The following is a 6,860-nucleotide window of genomic DNA, read 5'->3' on the forward strand; positions in this document are numbered from 1 at the left end:
CTGCCCTGCCCCACCCGAGAAGAGATAAAAACACTCAGACAAAGGAGGCCAGTGTGCTCTCTCTCTGGAGCATGCCCATGCCTTTCTTACCCCTTTCTCAGGTATGAACTTTCTTTTTCCTAAACTCTAAGGGTCCCCAAGGATTTGCAACCAGGGGAGCAGTGAGCAGAGGCTGCTTGTCTTGAGCTAACCCCCTGAACCTCTCTCCAAGGCCCCCTTTTCTCTGACTTTACAGTGAACTAACAGCAGTCCCACCTTGGCTCACTTCTATCACTGTGACTTTTACTTCTCAATGAGTCCATGCAGCCCTGCATGGCTCACTTTTTTCTTACAATGTTCCTAGAGAGCCAAAACAGCCTCACCTAGGCTCTCTTATGTTGCTTCTTCTATCCACGTAAGCCCTTCCATGTTTCACTGTCCCTAGCTTTAATAAACATACTCTCAAAATCACCTGGACTCATGTTGTGAAATCTTTCCTCACAAAATCAAGAATCCACACACTACAGGATGGCCCAAGGCAGATCCAGTCTGGGCCTGGTCCCTTTGTGATGACAATGACAGTCATTTCCACGACAGCAGGCCTTACCATACCAAATTAAAACAAATTACGGGTACATTTAAAATGCAAGGCCATGGTGGTAAGACAGGTGGCTTCTGATGGTCTCAGTGGAGAGGAAGTGAACAGTTACAGAAGAGGTGGGCTGGATTAGATGAGGGGGTGAGAAAAAAGGAGGTGTCTAGGATGATTTCTGGGTTTATGTTTTGTTCAATTAAATGGATGATGGTGCCATATACAAAAAGGAAATGCAGGAAGACCTCCTGTTTGGGAGAGAGGGTGGTGAGTAAAATGTGCTTTCAAGACAACCAAACAGAAATGTTGTATAGACAGTTGTAAGTCATATTCATGGAAAGGAATTCCCACCACATTTGAACAACCAAATAGAAATGTTGTGTAGACAGTTGAAGTTAAGTCATATTCATGGAAAGGAATTCCCACCACATTTGTCCATCTACCCACAGATGAAGACTCCAGGGCAGTACTATTTAAAGACTGTGATTTTCTCCCTAATATATCACATTTCTGGTTGATGTAAATGACACTTAAATGAGAAACATTACTATATTTATATCACTGGTTGTGAAAAATTAATTTTCATATGTTATAGATGTTATTTGATACACATCTGTCTGCCTACTGTCCTTGTCAATCTAAAATCCATGCTCATAGTGAAATATTCTCCCAACTTGAGCAAATTACCTTAAAGTACCCTTCATTCTATGAACCATAAGGATAGTACTTCCTTTAATGTGACAAGAAATCACATTGTCAAATTCTCCTGACTCACCCTAATAATCACACCTACTTGACTCAAACTGCAACACAGATTGTTCTGAGATTGATCTTTAAATTTATGGGATGAAGAAAATAACAGCTACTGGGAAAATTCCAAGTTAGCTGTTATTCTTGTAATTGGCCAGTCTTTCATAGCTTCGGGATGAAAATAGGGAGACCAACAGGGTGACAAGATATTTACCCGCTCCCTTGAAACACTAACTACAGAGGTGCTAAAATAATGGCTCTGCTACTATTGTTATAACCAAAGAGGGTTAAGGGTTGTTTTCTCTTTCTCTGTGTTTTGAGACATTTTTTACAAAAGTGACTTCTGCAGCTGGTATCTAGCTCAATTTTGCTTAAGGGCTAAATTGGTTGAAACAGAGAAGTCTACATCCTTTCATAAGGAGGCAAGACTGTTCCATGTAACTGATCATAGTCAGAGGACCCTGATCTTGGATCCTGTAAGATGTCTAAACTGCCTACAAACGGCAGCTGTTCTTTGGGAAATACAGCTGCATGAATGCGGTAAGATGAGGAAGGATGCAATCTGCTTTTGTAGTGTCCTAATAGGGTGCAAGCAGAAGGCTGTGACTGGTGGTCACTTTCATGATGCATTATGCACCCCAGTGAAATCTTCTGAGAGCTCTGAGGAAGGTTGCAGAGACAAAACAACCTGGCATCCAATCCACAATTGGAGAAAGAAGAAAAGAATTCCAAGCCCATTTTATCTTGTTCCTTACTTATGATGAAGCAAGAAGGTGGCACCTATAACATACTGTTACATTGCTTAATAATAATAACATTAATAATAATAAAAAACCTTTTAGAGATCTCACCAGGTATTGGCATTATACCAACGAACTTTCTGAAATGATCTCATTTAATCTTCAATATAACTCAAAAGGTAATTACTGCCATTATTCCCATAAAAAATAAATTCCATGTATGTCCAAATATATATTTTTCCAAAATTATCAGAAAAAAATGTTGCCTTATATTCAATTTGATAGAACATCTTTCCATATTATATATATAGGACACTGCTTTAGTTACTAATTTTGAACATCAGAATAGTATGAGAAAGACATATTTACCTGAAGTGATCATAACTGATGCTAGGTTTGGATGCTCATGAAAGTATTCCGGTAGACTTTATTTATGTAAGAAAAAAACAGAACAGAAGACTCGCTGGAGAGAACCCTGAAAACCGAGGACCAAAAGTGGAGACCACATAGAGACTGGCATAGAACAGGCCGGAAGAAGATTCATGAAGATAAGAACACATTTTGATGCAGATTATGGACAACTGATTTTTTTCTTACTTTATTTTAATTTACAAGGAACAAGACTGTTGATATAATAAAAATAAAGTTTAAATAATTCAAAAACAAAGAAAAGAAAAAACCAGACAAGACATTTTTGGGAGGGCAACTAATAAAGCTTATGACTCAAGTCTTCTTAAATCACTCTAAGAGGTCATGTTATAAACATAATGACTGTTCACCTAATGGATTTAAAAATCTACTTCCTAGCCCTGGAAGGTATGCTCAGTGGTTAGAGTGTTGGCCCACACACTAAAGGGTCTTGGGCTCAATTTTCAGTCAAGAGCATATACCTGGGTTGCAGATTAAATCCCCAGCCCAAGATGGGGTACATGTGGGAGGCAACCAATCAATGTGTCTCTCACATCAATGTTTCTCTCTCTCCCCGCCCCCCCACCTAATATCCTCAGGTGAGGATTAGGAACAACAACAAAAATAAATAATAAAATAAAAACCTACTTCCTAATGTTATGCAAACATATACTTTCAGGCAGTGGGATAAATTTTCCAGTGACGGCATCAAACACAGATTCAAAAGCTTGGATTCTCACAGAATTTGAATGGATGTAAAGACAGACTCCAAAAAACTGCAGCAGCTCAGAAGTAGCCAAAGGGAACTATGGGGTAGACATCTTTCTGGATCCAGGGGAGAAATTTCATCTTTGCTTCCGGAGGCATTGCACGGCCAAGTTTTATGTAGTCTGTAAAATGTTCATTGTTTGCATTTTTTCTCCCAACTTTTAATTTTGAAAAATTTCAAAGACCCAAAAGTTGAAAAAAAAATACAACAAACACCTGTATACTCTTCCTCTAGATTAGTGTTTATTCCATATTTGCTTCCTTAATATCTCTCATAGAGGAATAGATAACGTGTGTATACACACACACACACTTTTTGAGCTGATGCACTGGAAATTATATTGCAGACATTATGACACATTGTCCCTAAAGGCTTCAGCATATTTATCTTAAGAATCAGATATTCTCTTTCATAACCCCCACAATACCATTATCACAACCAAGAAATTTAATTCAGTATTATCATCTAGTTTACAGCCCATACTCAAATCTTCCTGTTTGATGCCAAAATGTCCTCTCTGTTTTTTTTAAGTTTTGATTCAGAATCCAAACAAGGTTTTAGCATTGCATTTGGTTGTTATAGCTCTTTGGTCTGTTTTAACATAGAATAGCCCGTCTCTTGGATTTTGTTTCGGATTAGAGTTAGGATATTGCAAGAGCGATACACAGACAATGCAGTGTATTCCTTATTGCATTGCATAAGGTGAGCTTGTCTTATTATTGGATATGTTAAATTTGATTCATTGTAAAGGTATCATTTCCCTTTATAATTAATAAACAATCTGGGGAGTGATACTTTGACACTGTATGAATAACCAGATCTCCAATAAACTTTAACCCTGTGGAAGTTTTAGGGCCTATTATTAACCCTTGCCTTTTCTTTCCATTGCCCTGTCTACATATTCTTGGCATTCTTCTTTAAAGAACTTCCTTTTACTACCATCCCACCCCCCTGTGTGAGTCATGGATTTTTTAAAAGTATTCAATATGTTACAACCCATTACCAACATTATGTTTTATGGTGCTCAAAATGCCCCAAGTTTAACATCAAAGCCTTTGGTGTTAAACCAAGGAAGGAAAACAGTGGCTCTTCCTTTCCAATCCACCATCTACGGTGGAACCACCACCAAGATGCAGATTTTCATGAAAACCCTTATAAAGAAGAACATCACTGTTGAGGTTGAACCCTTGGATACGATAGAAAATGTAAAGGCCAAGATCCAGGATAAGGGAGGAATTTCTCCTGATCAGCAAAGACTGATCTTAGCTGGCAAGCAACTGGACGACAGATCACTTTGTCTGACTACAATATTCAAAAGGAGTCCACTCTTCATCTGTGTTGAGACTTCGTGGTGGTGCTAAGTAAAGGAAGAAGTCTTACTCCCAAGAAGAATGAGCATAAGAGAAAGAAGGTGAAGCTGGCTGTCCTGAAATACTACAAAGTGGATGAGAATGGCAAAATCAGTTGCCTTTGTCGGGAGTGCCCTTCAGATGAATGTGGTGCTGGAGTTTTATGGCCAGGCACTTTGACAGACATTATTATGGCAAATGTTGTCTGACCTCTTGCTTCAACAAAGAGTGATACTTTGACACTGTGTGAATAACCAGATCTCCAATAAACTTTAACCCCGTAGAAGTTTTAGGGCCTATTATTAACCCTTGCCTTTTCTTTCCATTGCCCTGTCAACATATTCTTGGCATTCTTCTTTAAAGAAGAACTTCCTTTTACTACCATCCCACCCCCCTTTGTGAGTCGTGGATTTTTTAAAAGTATTCAATATGTTACAACCCATTACCAACATTATGTTTTATGGTGCTCAAAATGCCCCAAGTTTAACATCAAAGCCTTTGGTGTTAAACCAAGGAAGGAAAACAGTGGCTCTTCCTTTCCAATCCACCATCTACGGTGGAACCACCACCAAGATGCAGATTTTCATGAAAACCCTTATAAAGAAGAACATCACTGTTGAGGTTGAACCCTTGGATACGATAGAAAATGTAAAGGCCAAGATCCAGGATAAGGGAGGAATTTCTCCTGATCAGCAAAGACTGATCTTAGCTGGCAAGCAACTGGACGACAGATTACTTTGTCTGACTACAACATTCAAAAGGAGTCCACTCTTCATCTTGTGTTGAGACTTCTTGGTGGTGCTAAGTAAAGGAAGAAGTCTTACTCCCAAGAAGAATAAGCATAAGAGAAAGAAGGTGAAGCTGGCTGTCCTGAAATACTACAAAGTGGATGAGAATGGCAAAATCAGTTGCCTTTGTCGGGAGTGCCCTTCAGATGAATGTGGTGCTGGAGTTTTATGGCCAGGCACTTTGACATACATTATTATGGCAAATGTTGTCTGACCTCTTGCTTCAACAAACCGGATGACAAGTAATTGTATATGAGTTAATAAAAGACATGAACTAATATATGTATGTCAGAACTTGGGCTTTCAAGTCAGGAAGCTGCCACTTCCTAACATTGTGGCAATAAAAAAGTTAAATTTCTATTTCGTCACCTACAAAAGAATGCTAACAGTAACTACTTCATAAGGCAAGAGCCAGGTCTATTTGGTTCACTGCTGCATCCCCAATATCTTAGTCAGTCAGCAGTCACTTAATAAATAACCTGCTGACTGTGTAAAGCATCTAGATTAGAACAATGCCTGTTACATAATAGTAGCTCAATAAATGCATTATTTTTAATGTTATTACTATTATTGTTCATATTTATACAATATGATCTGGATTTATTAACTATTAGTGAGATCTCTTTATGTATAAACCATTGTACTGGCCATCGAGAAAGAATCAGAACATGAGGCTACCTCCAATTCTACTTACTCATAAAATGAATGATTATCATTGTGACGAAGATGACTCACTAGGTGACAGGCAGTGTTCTAAGCCCTTAATTAACTTACTTATTTCTCTCAACAACCATTTGGGTTAAGTACTAATATTATCCCATTTTAAGATTAGAAAATGGAGGCCCAAAAGGATAAGTAACTTGCTATATAGCTAGTAAGTGGTGGAGCCAGGGTTCACACAATATGGGATCAAAGGTGTTCTTCTATCCACTACGTTCTGCTAAAAAAATAAAAAATAAAAATAAAGCAGCTTTAAAAATGAGCTAAATAAAAGCAGAAGACGTTCTTTGAGCAGGACAGTGTGTGTATAATTGTATAACAGAGCACATGACATGTATTTGAAGAAGGACACACTTTACTGGCACAGGATTGACCATGAAGATGTCAGGTTCTTGTCCTAAAGGCGACTAGCATCACAACTTGTTTTTAAAAAGATCACATTTTGGAAGATTCTGAGACCATTCCCAGAACCTAAGGAACTAAAGGCGATTTAAGCCTTGGAAAATTAGAAGTCGATGCCAGCTCTTATCTTCATCTGGTGGTTTATGGCAGCCGTTCCGTGATATACACTGTTATGTCTGAATAACCCACCAGATGGTCCAGCTGTGAGAATGTTATTGTTTTCCACCAATTTGTATTATTCCCATGGTTTCACAAGTTCTAGTACTTGAACCATTAAAGGATACTACAGCTTTTTCCTTAAGCTATGACAAAATAATAGGTTTCCCAAATCCATCACAAAAGTTTCATCAGATCTGTAGTTGA

At 38.3% G+C, this 6,860-nt stretch overlaps 2 pseudogenes; both read left to right on the plus strand.

Annotated features, from left to right (window-relative positions):
- Positions 1-4,368: 4,368 nt before the first annotated feature.
- LOC102245290 lies at positions 4,369-4,819 on the plus strand (annotated as a pseudogene).
- Positions 4,820-5,160: 341 nt separating this feature from the next.
- Positions 5,161-5,621, plus strand: LOC102239057 (annotated as a pseudogene).
- Positions 5,622-6,860: the final 1,239 nt, after the last annotated feature.

Source organism: Myotis brandtii, unplaced genomic scaffold, assembly GCF_000412655.1.
Source record: "Myotis brandtii unplaced genomic scaffold, ASM41265v1 scaffold686, whole genome shotgun sequence".
Classification (NCBI taxonomy): domain Eukaryota; kingdom Metazoa; phylum Chordata; class Mammalia; order Chiroptera; family Vespertilionidae; genus Myotis; species Myotis brandtii.